Source organism: Scyliorhinus canicula, chromosome 5 (genome assembly GCF_902713615.1).
Source record: "Scyliorhinus canicula chromosome 5, sScyCan1.1, whole genome shotgun sequence".
In the NCBI taxonomy this organism is placed as follows: Eukaryota; Metazoa; Chordata; class Chondrichthyes; order Carcharhiniformes; family Scyliorhinidae; genus Scyliorhinus; species Scyliorhinus canicula.
The window spans coordinates 48,569,304-48,584,725 of NC_052150.1; the positions used below are offsets into that span (position 1 = coordinate 48,569,304).

Below are 15,422 nucleotides of genomic sequence, written 5' to 3' on the forward strand. Positions count from 1 at the left end.
ATTCATAAATTACTTAATTTACTGTAAAGAGCTTTGGGACATCCTGAGGTCATAAAGGTGTGATTTAAATACAAAACCTTTCTTTCTTTAAAATAACGTACAAAAACTCAAAGCATTCTCATAATATTAACTGCCATGTTAGAAAGACATGCAATGGCGACGAACGAGCCATTTTTACAGAGAAACAGAGCAACGTTGCTACCAACGGCAATTGCATACATTTTATTATTAATTGCTGAATGCTCAGAGTTCTCTGTGCAAAGTGACTCAATCCCCAAAAAATAAATATGCTTTTAACTCTCATTCCTCTCCATGCAGAATTTAAATGGCCATGGCACATTTAGAAAGATTATTCAAATTTAATACATTACACATGAAACACTAAGTGGAAATCATAAGGGCTTTCTGCCTTAACATCAAAATCTGCTGACTGAATGCATTGGCACTGTCTGGAATTTAATATGGCATTTTCCGTCATATGTCTAGTATTTCTCATTTTTGGAATGTTAATTTCCATGTTCAAGCAAGCACTCTGCCAAACCGGGATAACAACTAGGACAATAGTCCTTCAGACGTCTGACACCGTTTAACAGCTATTGGTTAGGTGATATTTCCCCCACACTAGTAAATCAGGGTCCTGCACTGAAATTCTACTTGCACCTTTAAGTAGAGGGGGTAGCAGAGACTAAGGCAAAACAAAAGTTGGTGAACAGGCTGAATGAATTCAAAAGTTGGAAATGCATCTGGTGAGAAAGGCAACCAAATAGGAAGGGAAATAGCTCTGTAGGTAAAGGCATAAAGTAAGGACCTACATACTCGTAACAGTTTATCTGTTCAGCAGAAACATATCGTTGAAATAGACTAAAATGTAACTGCCAAAAATGAGAAACTATGGAAAATCAACAATGTAGCTATTATCTGCCCAAATGGTCAAACAACAACAAAGTAAACATTCTACAAACTGTATATGCAAAGGGGAGTGATTTCCAGTGTCAGTGAAACATTATCTTCTATGAAAATAAAAACTTCCCTGTTAAAATAACTAACATGATAAGGGATACCACAGGCTTGCATGAATTGCCCAATCTCTGCAGGCTTAAAGAGGGAGCAGATCAGCTGTCTTTAAGCATTTTAAAGATGCAACAATCCATATGGAATTACCACAACTTTATTCAGCATAAAATTCAAATCTCAGGTGGGGCATTAACTGCCCAAAAGATTTGACTTTCCAGCTGTCTAATAAACCTCAATCCATCTGGACGTTCATCAACTGAATATCCCATCAGGAAAAGTGTCATTTGTCATCTGGGGACAGAAGCTGCTGAATATGCTGGAATATCTGACTCACAATGTCAAAATGGATTGCAGTCATGGACTGAAAGCTAATCTACAAATCTTTTTCATTTAGCTCTGGACACCATTCACTCAAATAGGAACAAAGTTCCAATGCGGGTGTGTTTAGCTGCATGTTTCCCAGCACTCGCATTGCCGAGAAACACATGGCTATTCTCGCGACTCGCGTTGTGTAAGGGGCCACAATGGGGAACGCGCAGCTGAGGCCGCACATAGACCCGTTTTGAACAGTGGGGAACTCCGCTCGCCAGAACTCCCCAGTGTAGCAAGAGATCGGGATGCCATTTTTAAATGACATCTTAATCTTCAAGGGCCCTGAAGTGATCCCCGACCTCCCCCCCGCACCACCCCAACACCTACGCAGGGCACTCTCGGCCCAATCGCGCATGCGCAAAAAATGCCAGCAAGGCACCTTGGCAGTGCCAACCTGGCAGTGCCCATGCCAGCTGGTAATGCTACCTGGTCACCTTGGCGATGCCAGGCTGGCAGACAGACAACACTGCCAGGGTGCCAGGCTGGTACTGCCAGGGTACCCTGGTGGCACCAGGGCACCACCCTGCCTCCAATCCCCTGCGAGACCCCCACGAGTGCTGTTGCATCTGGTCCCCGTTTGTGGGGACTTGTGCACTTGCCTGAGGTCTCAGAGGCAAAGGAGCTGAATCCCAAAGCATCAGGTACCACGGGAATCTGCATATTAGAGTGAGGCAAGCTGTCTCTAATATGCAGATTTCTCAAAAAGTGATTCCATCTGCAATGGGTGGGACTACGTTGCAATGTCTCACTGGATCCTGCGAGGTGCTGCGAACCGGGTAGAACCTAGGAGCAGGGTCGTCTGAGTTATATCAGCCACGGTGCGCTGCAACAAGCTGCTTTCTCAGCACAGCGTGGCCATTGGATCGCACCCTCTGTAAGCTCTTTTGATAAAACGTTTTTGAGATGCCAGCAACACATCCAGTTAACCAAAAAAAAAAATTAGCTTGTGCTTCTGAAGAGCGTAGCTTTTACGTCTGTTCTGAGCAGTGCTTGAGATTTGAACGGTTCAATCAATTCAGAGTGAGAAAGTTAGAACATCTAAGCTATGCCAAATAATAGGTTATAACCTCTGCTATTTGAATCTTAAAGTTCAAGGCTCATAGATTGAAGATGGGTTGAAAGTCTTTTGTCCTCATGGGCAGGGTTTTTCAAATTGCGGGTCGTGACCCGTGTCAGGAGGATCAGTCGTGGCATTTCCGATTACGGGAGAAGTGCCCAATAGCCACAACCAACTTTTAAATGAAGAATGCCATCTGTGACTGGCTGTTAAATTGAGAATGCCAGCCACGACGATGGAATCTTCCGGCCAGAAGCGGCGGCAGAGAACAGGTCACATGCCTGGCACATACACGGACGCCATACGCCCTGTACATCTGTGCTTTTTGGCATGGGCAGATTCCTCCATTTTCTAGCTGTGAGCAAGCAACAGGACTGTGAAGAACTGAAGATGGATAGTTTTAAACAAAGAAAAAACTGGAATCGGGAACAAAGCAGTATAAAGAAGATTACTTGAGGTATGGCTTTGTTAATTGTGCCAATGCAGATCAGGTTGCAAAGCCCATGTGCAGGATTCTCCAGTCACCAAAGCCGAAATCACGTTCGGCGATCGGCTGGAGAATTCCCGTTTGCGATATAATCGGGGGCGACGCCGCTTTTGTGATGCTCAGCTCCCTCAAAAACGAGTACGCCGCACAGACGGCGTCAGGACATCACCTGAGGCCCTCCCTCGATGGGCTGAGTTCCCGATGGCACGCAACACTTACTTTTTTTTTTCGTGGATCCCGCGTGGCGGCTGCGGACTGTGTCTAGCGCTGCCACAGTCGGGGGGAGAAACCGTTCTGCTGGCAGGCGGGCTTCGGCGGGGACTGGTGCAGGGCGGTCCGGGGGTGGCGAGTTGGATTACTGGGGAGACATTATTTGGCAGGCTGGGACTGCGCGTTACCAGCGCCATGTTGCACGTCGCGGCCACCGCAGGCTGCATCTGTGCGCATGTGCGACCATGGACCCGGCAATTCTCTGGCCGTATCTGCAGATAAAGCCAGCTTTACGCTGTGCGGCTGCTAGCCCCATCCGGATGTTGCGCCTTTTTTTTGGCGTAAAATCCCACTGTTTCCATGCCGGTGTCAGCACTTGGTTTGCAAATTGGAGAATCCAGCCCCGTGTGTATCATTATGCAGGGAAGTACTGGCAAATGAAAGTTTAATATCCACAAAACTTCAAAGGCGTTTGTAGATTAAGCATGGCGAGTTTGAAGACAAACCTCTTGTTTTTTTTCAAAGGATGCAGCGAGAACTTAAAATCATCTAAAGTCCTTAGCCGAATGTAACATTGAATCACAAAGCAAGTGAGATTGTGAGGACCAAGTAGGCTTACCTGTCGCATTAAAGGTAAGCAAAAATGGTGTGTCGCGAAGGTCGGCCAATTGATAAAAATGGGTTCCGGGAAAAAAGTTTGAAAAACACTCTTCTAAGGAACCAACAATAAGTGTGATTATGACACTCAGATACTGAACCAGACAAGCCTACCAGATGGTTCATTGCTGGGCTGGAAAATAATCTTCTGCATTAATAATAATTTTGGTTGTTAATTTGAGGTAAAACTCAATCACCTGAATACTATCAAGCTTGGAAATTACTTCCAATAAAAGTGATTTGCAATAATACAGATCTGTGCCACTTAATTCTGAAAGAATTTAGCCAGAGGACTCCAGTTTCATTTTAAGAATGCTTTCAGCATAAAACTCCAGAAAGAGACCGTCTTTATTTTCTGGGGTTTTGAGTCTTATTTGAGAAATGCCGAAATAGGCACCATGTAAAACACCACGGGTGAACTCCATGAAATGGAGCAAAGAGGATGGTGCAATGGAAATACAGAGAAGTGATTGGAGTTTAAGATCTGGAAATTTATGGGAAAGGAAAATAAATATAAGATCCATGCATGTGCTCGCTTTCACTGGGATGCACAAGTTCAAGTCATAAGAATGTTGAATGTGATAGTCATCAAATGAAACATGCCTGGGGTTCAGAAGATAAGAAAATGAAATTTCTCTTCAGAGTCCATGAATTACAGCTGCCAGTATACCCGTGACTTTATTGCAAACATCAACGGGCGGCATGGTAGCACAGTGGTTAGCACTGTTGCTTCACAGCACCAGGGACCCGGGTTCGATTCCCGACTTGGGCCAGTGTCTGTGCGGAGCCTATACGTTCTCCCCGTGTCTGTGTGGGTTTCCTCTGGCGCTCCGGTTTCCTCCCACAAGTCCCGAAAGACGTGCTTGTTAGGTGAATTGGACATTCTGAATTCTCCCTCTGTGTGCCCAAACAAGAGCTGGAAGCATGGCGACTAGTAACTTCAGTGCAGTGTTAATGTAAGCTACCTTCTGACAATAATAAAGATTATTATAAACTTGTCATAAACTGCAGCTTATGCAGGGCTTGCAAGTGACCCCATCAGCAATGGCGCCAATAGAACAGAGTGCTATCTAAATCTAGCCACGCATGGAGCAAGGTTTTATATGACTGAGGATTTAGAAATAAACTGTTTAAAGGCTTTTAAGAAGAATCTTTAGTGAGAAATTTCCTACTCTCTGTACTAGCAATGAGGAAGGTCTGGATAATGATATTACTGTTTGTGGAATACATTTCCAGGGAAAGGCATGGGAAAAACTATTCCTGTTCTTCCTGGAATGCCAAGTGATCTTATACACTCATCAGCCAAGACAGACACGGCCTTGGTCTCATCGATGCCCTAGATGGTGGAGCAATTGCTAATGTTACACTCAACAGTAATTGAGATAAAGAACGGAATTTACCGGCTGTTCATGCCGACGGAAAATTCCAGTCCCATGCTGGCGCAAGCATTTTCCGGCAGCGAGGGATACTGTCACCAGGAAATCCCATTGACAATGGCAGGACTGGTAGGTCCCGCTGATGGGCCACACCCCCACCAAAAAACACGCAGCAGGGTGGTCGGTGAATCCTGCCCTAGGTGTTCAAATCTCTGAATCTGAGTTGAACAAAGTTGGCACATCAGCTGTGCACCATGCAGCAATAAATTAAGGTGCACAGGCCACTCAAAAGCTGTCCCCTTTAAGATAATGCACACATGTGGCTTTGCTCAAAAAAAACCAAAGGTACCATGGGCGGGATATTCCGGCCACATCCGCCCAGCGACCGGAGAATCCCGTCCGAGGTCTTATCCATTGTTCACATCTTGCCTGGGGCGTTCTTGCAGCAGGCAGGGCGGAAGAATCCAGCCCCATGTCACAAACTAAATAGGCCACACACAATAAACACTGACATAGAACATACAGTGCAGAAGGAGGCCATTCGGCCCATCGAGTCTGCACCAACCCACTTAAGCCCTCACTTCCACCCTATCCCCGTAACCCAATAAACCCTCCTAACCTTTTTGGTCACTACGGGCAATTTATTATGGCCAATCCACCTGACCTGCACATCTTTGGACTGTGGGAGGAAACCGGAGCACCCGGAGGAAACCCACGCAGACATGGGGAGAGCATGCAGACTCCGCACAGTGACCCAGCGGGGAATCGAATAAAGAGAATTTAAAGAGATTTTTGTACAAAAGCCCTAATTTTTCAACTCCTTATTCATAACTGTTAAGTCTTGCCCATGATTTTTCATAGAAATTACAGTGCAGGAGGCCATTTGGCCCATTGAGTCTGCACCGGCTCTTGGACAGAGCACCCTACTTAAGCCCACATTTCCATCCTATTCCCGGAACACAGCAACCCTACCTAACCTAAGGGCAATTGTTGCATGGCCAATCCACCTAACCTGCACATCTTTGGACTGTGGGAGGAAACCAGAGCACCTGGAGGAAACCCACGCAGACACGGGGAGAATGTGCAGACTCCACACTGAAAATGACCCAAGCCGGGAATCAAACCTGGGACCCTGACGCTGTGAAGCAATTGTGCTAACCACTCTGCTACTGTGCTGCCATAATGAAGTCCATTGGTGAAAATAAAGGACAGTGCTAAAAGTTCACTTTCCCTCACTAGAGGATCATATGAAAGAGTATTATTGACAGCAAGTAAACAATTAAATGATGTGGTTTAAATAAATTAGTTACCAGGGGATAATTTAATGTTTAGAAATTCGATGTTCCATTTGCAGCAAGCTTAATTTTAATACAAAATTCAATGAAAGCGGAAACCCTGTCCAAACTTGAGGAATGTTGAATGAGGTTTGTTGACAGTGTTTTAAAGTATTACAATGGCATTCCTTGGTTTAACTGTCTGTAGTTAATACTGGTGAAAACTTCCTTACATCCATTCTTTGATGCATTTTTTTTGATTAACTGCTTTCTGCAGGGGTTTGAATTAATGAGTTCTCATATTATACATTCATTAATGGAAGGAGATTTGGTGCACCAAGTTTAGCATTTCCAACATCAACACAAGGCTTTCTTTAACCTTCGAATAAAATTCAGCTTTAGATACAAACTAATAAGCTGTGATTTAAATGTAAGGGACACTGCCTTTTTAATAGCCTGAACATATTCAGCAGTTCTTTTGAAACACAAAATAATTAAGGCAAAGATGGACATTTGATCCATGTCTATTATGCTGGCCAAAAGCAGCTGAATCCCACTTTCCATCTCTTGGTCCATGTCTTTCTAGGTTACAACATTTGAAATGCTTATAGGATCATAGGGTGGTTATAGAATAGAATCTCTACAGTGTGGAAGGAGGTCATTCGGCCCATCAAGTCTGCACTGGCCCTCGAAAGGCCCCCAGGTGTGGGCCTTCCACCCTACCCTAGTAACCCAGAAACCACACCTAACCTGTTTTTTGGACACTAAGGGACAATTTAGCATGGCCAATCCACCTAAACTGCACGTTTTTGGACCGTGGGAGGAAACCAGAGCACCCGGAGGAAACCCATGCAGACACGAGGAGAATGTGCATACTCCACACAGACAGTCATCCAAGGCCGGAATTGAAGTCGGGTCCCTGGTGCTGTGAGGCAGCAGTGCTAACCACTGTGTCACTGTGCTGCCCTAAGGAATTTGCCCACGTATTTGTTCTTCCTGCTGCCTCTAACAATCTGCGGGTCAATGGTAATTGTAGCAGCGTGATTGCCCCTTTTATGTTCCTCAGTTCAACCCATATGGCTACATTTGATGCTCCTTCTAGCACAGCATCCCTTCTCTCAGCTAAGGTTATTTCTTTAAATTATTCTGCAATTCCCCCCCCCCATCCTCACATCACATCTGAAAAGGCCTGTAAGCAGGAATGTTGAGCTACCTCTGCCTTTCTTTGAACCATGTTTCTGTCACAGCTATTATAGTTTCAAGTGTCCTCGGCACTTCTGCTTCATTCATTAAACTCCTTGGATTGAACGGTGTAACATGAATCACTGAAAAACTCCTTTGTTGCCTTTTCTTAGCCTACTTGTGTTGATCATGGCGCCAAGTTGTGGCATCACAATATGATGCAATTTAATATTAGGTTGGAGAATGTGATGGGAGAGAGTCACAAGACTGGGTTTTGAGTTTAAGGCAATTTTGAAAAGGAGCTTTCTCATTCTCAGGGCTATGTGTGGGGTAACTACTGGCATGAAACCCTGAGCAATGGCACTCTCAAACGCAAGGGGGCCAGTCCTTTATAAGACATCCGAAGGAGAGTCCCATGTCAGTAGATGTCACTGTGGTCAAACTCCCAAGAATCAACCAGGAATTTCCTGGTGCCCTGGATAACACTAATCCCTCAACCAACACCTCAAACAGATTACCATTGTTATTTGTGGGGGATGGTTGAATGCAAATTCTCTGCCATTTTTCTGAGATTCAAAAGTATTGATATACTGAGGTCATCAAAGATGTCATATATAATCAGAGAATCTTTACAGTGCAGAAGGAGGCCATTCGGCCCATCGGGTCTGCACTGACCCTCAAAGAATACCCTATCTAGGCGCATTCTCCACCCTATCCCTGTAACCCCACATCTTTAGAAACTAAAGGGCAATTTAGCATGGCCAAAACAGGATGAGGTCGGAGTATTTTAGGTTAGGGTGAGGTCGGAGTATTTTAGGCTTCACCGAGGGACAGGGTGAGGTCAGAGTATTTTAGGCTTCACCGAGGGACGAGGCAGGGGTGCCCCCTCTCCCCGTTACTATTTGCCCTTGCAATCGAGCCGTTGGCCATAGCACTGTGGGCTTCAAAGAACTGGCAGGGGTTGGTTCGCGGGGGGGAGAGAAGAGGAGTATCGGGTCTCGCTCTATGCGGATGATCTGCTCCTGTATATTTCGGACCCACTAGAGGGGATGGGGGAGGTCATGCAGATTTTGAGGGACTTCGGCAATTTTTCGGTGTACAAATTAAACGAGAAGGAAAGTGAGATGTTCGTGATCCAAGCTAAAGGGCAGGTGATGAGACTGGGAGAGCTTCCGCTTAAGATGGTGGAGAAAAACTTTCGGTACCTAGGTATACAGGTGGCTTGGAACTGAGATGTCCTCCACAAGTTTAACTTATCCCGGCTGGTAGAGCAGATGGAGGGGGAATTTAAAAGGTGGGAAATGCTCCCACTTTCTCTAGCGGGGAGGGTGCAGACCATTAAGATGACGGTCCTCCCCATATTTTTGTTTGTCTTCCAGTGCCTTCCCATCTAAGTCGTTCTTTAAGCGGGTGAACAAGATCATTTTGGGATGGACTTCCGGTTGCGGCTATGACCAGCTAAGTCGCACATTTGGCAGCTCCTGCGACAAAGGTGTTTAAGGGCCGATTGGAGGGCCCCGACGGTACTGTAAAGACGAATCCCGGTGGGGGAAGGCTCCCTGAGGAGAGTGAGACCAACTTTATGGTCGGTACTCGGAGTGGGGCGACAAAAAAAGCGGCAGCAGCTCCCCGAAAAAAGCGGGGGAAGAGGACCAAAATGGCGGCCGGTGGCGCACTAGAAGATTGGAGAAAATGGGCGGAGGAGCAGCAGGCCGCTCTCCTCCGGTGTTTTACGGAGCTGAAAGTGGAACTCTTAGAGTCTATGAACGCGACGACCACAAGGCTGATGGGGGCCCAGGCGACCCAAGAGGCGTCGATAAGAGAGCTGCAGCAGGAGATGACTGCAAGGGAGGAGGAGGCCACGGTCCTCGTGGGAAAGGTGGAGGTGCACGAGGCACTCCACCTGAAATGGCAGAGCCGCTTTGAGGAGCTGGACACTCGAATGAGGCGGAAGAACTTGAGGATCCTGGGCCTAGCAGAAGGCCTGGATGGGCCTGATCTCCCGAAATATGTAGCGGAGATGCTGAGCTCCCTGATGGGAGAGGGGGCCGGTCCATCGCTTCTGGAGCTGGAAGAAGCATATCGGGTCATGGCTAGGCGGCCTAGGGCGAACGAGCCCCCGAGGGCGGTGCTGGTGCGATTCCAGCGTTTCTGTGATCGGGAGAAAGTGCTGAGGTGGGCCAAGAGGGAGAAAAGCAGCAAATGGGAGAATTCGACGGTGCGGATATATCAGGACTGGAGTGCGGAGGTGGCAAAGCGGCGGGCCCGGTTTAACCGGACGAAGGCGGTGCTGCACGCAAAGAGGATCAAGTTCGGAATGCTGCAGCCAGCGCGCTTGTGGGTCACTTACAAGGACCAGCACCATTACTTTGAGACCCCAGAGGAGGCATGGACTTTTGTTCGGGAGGAAAAGCTGGACCTGAACTAGAACTTGGGAACGCCGGCGGTCGAGGCCGCCCGAGTACCCTTGACTGATCAAGTGGCCCATGTCTTTCTTAGGCCAGGTCGGAACTTGGTTAAAGTTGATGGATCGTTTGGTTTCTTTGAAACTTGTGTTATGGGGGGTTTCTTTGTTCCTTTTTGTGTGTCTCTTCCCGTTGCCAACTTCCCTTAATTATTGTTGTTGTAGGGGGGGCTTTTTTACTGTTTTTTGATCTGTTCTTTAAGGGTTATGGTTACTGTTCTGTTCGATGGAGGGTGATGGTTAAATACGTTATTATTGGGTAGTTATTTAGTTATGCAGGCATAGTTATGTATTTATGTATTTATTTGAGATTTGTTATTTATATTGTTATATTGTTAAGTTGGGGAGGCGGGACGGGGGGGGTGCAAGTTGGTTATGCGGGTTTTCTTTTTCTCTTTTTTCTTCCTCTCGTTTTAAGGGGGCTTTTTTATGGGCTTGGATGGGGACGGGGGTGGAATTGAAGATGGCGGGGTAGGGTGTGGCCGGGCGAAAGCGCGGGCTTTCCCCTGTTTCCCGCGCGCGGGACGGAGGAAGGGGGAGGAGAGAAGAGCGGGGTGTGGCCAGCAATGGCGGCTTTTCCCGCGCTGAAGCGGGGTCAGAGAGGGATGGCAAGGGGGGGGGGGAGGCCCCTCCCCCCCCACATCGGGAGGAGTCGGAGTGTGGCAGGGGCAGCCGGGTCAGCGAAAATCAGCTGACTCTCGGGAGTACGATGGTGGATACACCGCGGCTAGGAGGGGTCCTAGCCAGGGGGGGGGGGGGGGGGGGGGGGGGGGGGGGGGAAGGGGGGTTAGGGGGGGATACCGGGTTGCTGCTGGAAAGGCCGAGGACGGGAAGGGAAGAACGGGAGGAGAGGGGGGGGGGGCCATCGCCATGGGGAACGGGTCAGAAGGGGAGGGTCGACCCGGGGCGAACAGGGGACAGGACATGGCTAATAGACAGGGGAAAGGGACAGGTCGCTCCGCGACCCGGTTGATTACTTGGAACGTGAGGGGGCTGAATGGGCCGGTCAAGAGAGCAAGGGTTTTTTCACACCTAAAGGGACTGCAGGCGGATGTGGCAATGTTGCAGGAGACTCACTTGAGAGTAGTAGACCAGGTACGCCTGAGAAGGGGGTGGGTGGGACAGGTGTTCCACTCAGGCTTGGACGCAAAGAACCGGGGGGTGGCGATTTTGGTGGGAAAGAGGGTGTCGTTCGTGGCGGCGCAGGTGGTAGCAGATAAGGAGGGTAGGTACGTGATGGTGAAGGGTAGGCTGCAGGGAGAGAATGTGGTGCTGGTGAATGTGTATGCCCCGAATTGGGATGACGCGGGTTTTATGAGGCGCCTGTTGGGCCTCATTCCGGGTCTGGAGGCAGGGGGCCTGATCATGGGGGGGGACTTCAATACAGTGCTCGACCCTGGGCTGGACAGATCGAGTTCCAGGACGAATAGGAGGCCGGCAGCGGCAGAGGTGCTAAGGGGGTTCATGGAGCAGATGGGGGGGGTAGACCCTTGGAGATTTGGCAGGCCAAGGGCGAGGGAGTATTCTTTTTTCTCCCACGTCCACAGGGTGTACTCCAGAATAGACTTTTTTGTACTGAGCAGGGGGCTGATTTCGAGAGTGCAGGACACGGAGTACTCGGCCATTGCGATTTCGGACCATGCACCACACTGGGTAGAGGTAGAACTGGGGGAAGCACGGGACCAGCGCCCGTTGTGGCGCCTGGATGTGGGGCTGCTGGCGGACGATGAGGTGTGCGGAAGGGTCCGGAAGGGCATTGAGAGATATCTGGGCACGAACGACACGGGCGAGGTGAAGGTGGGGGTAGTCTGGGAGGCCCTGAAAGCAGTGATCAGAGGAGAGCTGATCTCCATAAGGGCACACAGAGAAAGGAAGGAGAGGCAGGAGAGGGAGAGACTGGTGGGGGAACTTATAGAAGTGGACAGGAGATATGCGGAGACACCAGAGGAGGGGCTGTTGAGGGAGCGGCGCAGTTTACAGGCCCAGTTTGACCTACTGACCACTAGGAAGGCGGAGACGCAATGGAGAAGGGCACAGGGCGCGGTCTATGAGTACGGGGAAAAGGCGAGCAGGATGCTAGCACACCAGCTGCGCAAGCGAGATGCAGCCAGAGAGATTGGGGGAGTGAGAGAGAAGGGAGGGAACGTAGTGCAGAAGGGGCAAGAGGTGAACGGGGTCTTCAGGGATTTCTACAGGGAATTGTACCGGTCTGAGCCGCCCAGGAGGAGGGGGGGAATGGAGAACTTCCTCGATAGATTGAGGTTCCCAAAGGTCCAGGAGGAACGGGTGGAGGGGCTGGGGGCGCCGATAGAGCTGCAGGAGCTAGTTAAAGGGATAGGCCAGATGCAGGCGGGGAAGGCGCCGGGGCCGGATGGGTTCCCGGTGGAATTTTATAAGAAGTATGTGGACTTGGTGGGTCCAGTGCTGGTGCGAGCCTTCAATGAGGCGCGAGAGGGGGGGGTTCTGCCCCCGACAATGTCACAGGCCCTGATCTCCTTGATCCTGAAGCGGGACAAAGACCCTGTACAGTGTGGGTCCTACAGGCCTATCTCCCTCTTGAATGTAGATGCCAAACTGTTGGCAAAGGTCCTGGCAACCAGAATAGAGGATTGTGTGCCAGGGGTAATCCATGAGGACCAGACGGGGTTCGTAAAGGGACGACAACTTAACACAAATGTCCGGAGACTGTTGAATGTGATTATGATGCCAGCAGTGGAGGGGGAGGCTGAGATAGTGGTAGCACTGGATGCGGAGAAGGCATTCGATAGGGTGGAGTGGGAATACCTGTGGGAGACGCTGGAACGGTTTGGGTTTGGGGAGGGATTTATCAAGTGGGTGAAGCTGCTGTATTCGGCCCCGATGGCGAGTGTGGTTACAAACGGGAGGAGGTCAGAGTATTTTGGGCTCCATCGAGGTACCAGGCAGGGATGCCCCCTATCCCCCTTACTATTTGCATTAGCGATCGAACCGTTGGCGATGGCACTGAGGGGCTCAGGGGGGTGGAGAGGACTGACAAGGGGAGGGGAGGAACATCGGGTATCACTCTATGCGGATGATTTGTTGTTATATGTGGCGGACCCGGAAGGGGGAATGCCGGAGGTAATGGAAATACTAGCGGAGTTTGGGGACTTTTCGGGATATAAATTAAATGTGGGTAAAAGTGAGGTCTTTGTGATACACCCGGGAGATCAGGGGGAGGGAATTGGGCGGCTCCCCTTTAAGAGAGCAGTAAAGAGCTTCAGGTACTTGGGGGTGCAGGTGGCAAGGAACTGGGGGACCCTCCACAAGCTGAACTTTTCAAGGCTGGTGGAGCAGATGGAGGAGGAGTTCAAGAGGTGGGACATGGTACCGCTGTCGCTAGCAGGGAGGGTGCAGTCAGTCAAAATGACGGTCCTCCCGAGGTTCTTGTTTCTGTTTCAGTGCTTGCCCATCTTTCTCCCCAGGGCCTTCTTCAAGAAGGTAACTAGCAGCATTATGGGCTATGTGTGGGCACATGGCACCCCTAGAGTGAGAAGGATTTTCTTGGAACGGAGTAGGGACAGGGGAGGATTAGCGCTACCCAATCTTTCCGGATACTACTGGGCGGCGAACGCATCGATGGTGCGCAAGTGGGTGATGGAGGGGGAGGGGGCAGCTTGGAAACGTATGGAGAGGGCGTCCTGCGGCAATACAAGCCTGGGGGCGCTAGTAACGGCACCATGGCCGCTCCCCCCCACAAGGTATACCACGAGTCCGGTAGTGGCGGCCACCCTGAAAATCTGGGGGCAGTGGAGGCGACACAGGGGGGAAGTGGGGGGTCTGATGGCGGCGCCACTGAGAGGGAACCACAGATTTGTCCCGGGGAACACTGGCGGGGGATTCCAGAGCTGGCACAGGGCGGGCATCAGGCAACTGAGGGACATGTTCATAGAGGGGAGGTTTGCGAGCCTGGGAGAGCTGGAGGAGAAATTTGAGCTCCCCCCGGGGAACACGTTTAGATACCTGCAGGTGAAGGCATTTGCCAGACGACAGGTGGAAGGATTTCCCTTGCTTCCCGATAGAGGGGTGAGTGATAGGGTGCTGTCAGGGGTCTGGGTCGGAGAAGGGAAGGTCTCGGACATCTACAAAATAATGCAGGAGGTGGAGGAGGTATCGATAGAGGAGCTGAAAGACAAGTGGGAAGCGGAGCTGGGAGAGCAGATAGAAGATGGGACATGGGCGGATGCCTTAGAGAGGGTCAATTCGTCGTCGTCGTGCGCAAGGTTGGGCCTCATCCAATTTAAGGTGCTGCACAGAGCCCATATGACGGGGACTAGGATGAGTCGGTTCTTCGGGGGTGAGGACAGGTGTGTTAGGTGTTCGGGAAGCCCTGCGAACCATGTACATATGTTCTGGATGTGCCCGGCACTGGAAGAGTTCTGGGAGGGGGTGGCGGGGACGGTATCGAGAGTGGTGGGAACCAGGGTCAAACCAGGGTGGGGGCTAGCGATTTTTGGGGTTGGGGTGGAGCCAGGAGTACAGGAGGCAGGGGAGGCCGGAATATTGGCCTTTGCGTCCTTGGTAGCTCGGAGAAGGATCTTGATTCAGTGGAGGGACACAAGGCCACCAAGTGTTAACACCTGGTTAAACGACATGGCAAGCTTCATCCAATTGGAAAGAATCAAATTCGCCCTGAGAGGGTCGGTACAGGGGTTCTTCCGGCGGTGGCAGCCCTTCCTTGACTTTCTGGATCAGAGATAGGAACTGGAGGCCGAAACAGCAGCAACCCGGGGAGAAAGGGGGGGGGGGGGGGGAAGGGAGGGGGGGGGGGGGGATAGCAACGAAGGGAGCACGTCAGCGGGGGGTCGCGGGCAATGATTGCCCAAGGCCATCGGCAGAAAGGGAAAAACGGTTTGGTTGCTAGACTGGTAGCGCGGGGGGGGGGGGGGGGGGGGGGGGGGGGGGGGGGGGGGGGGGAGGGGGGGAAGGGTGGGGGGGTGCGCGCGGGGGAGGGCGTGGGGAGGATTTTCCAGGGAGGATTTGTTGTGTTATAATTTAAAATGTAGTAGGGGTAAATGTTTGTATCGAAAAATTTCAATAAAAATTATTTAAAAAAAAAAGATCATTTTGGGATGTGGAGATGACACAGGGAGGTGGAGGGAGCCTCAGTTTGGACCCCGATACGCAACAATCACAGATTTGTTCTGGGCAAGATAGACGGAGGGTTTCAAAGCTGGCATAGGGCAGGTATTAAAAGGATGGGGGACCTGTTCATAGACTTTTCCCAGCTTGAAAGCACTGGAGGATAAATTTCATTTGCCCCCTGGAAATGCCTTCAGATACCTTCAAGTACGCGCCTTTCTTAAAAAAC

The 15,422-nt window shown here is 50.1% G+C and overlaps 1 protein-coding gene across 7 annotated transcripts in view; it reads right to left on the bottom strand.

The window, feature by feature from the left end:
- LOC119965968 (F-actin-uncapping protein LRRC16A-like) overlaps window positions 1–15,422 on the bottom strand; it is a 458,632-nt gene that overhangs the window by 59,577 nt on the left and 383,633 nt on the right. The gene's annotated exons all lie outside the window — the stretch shown is intronic.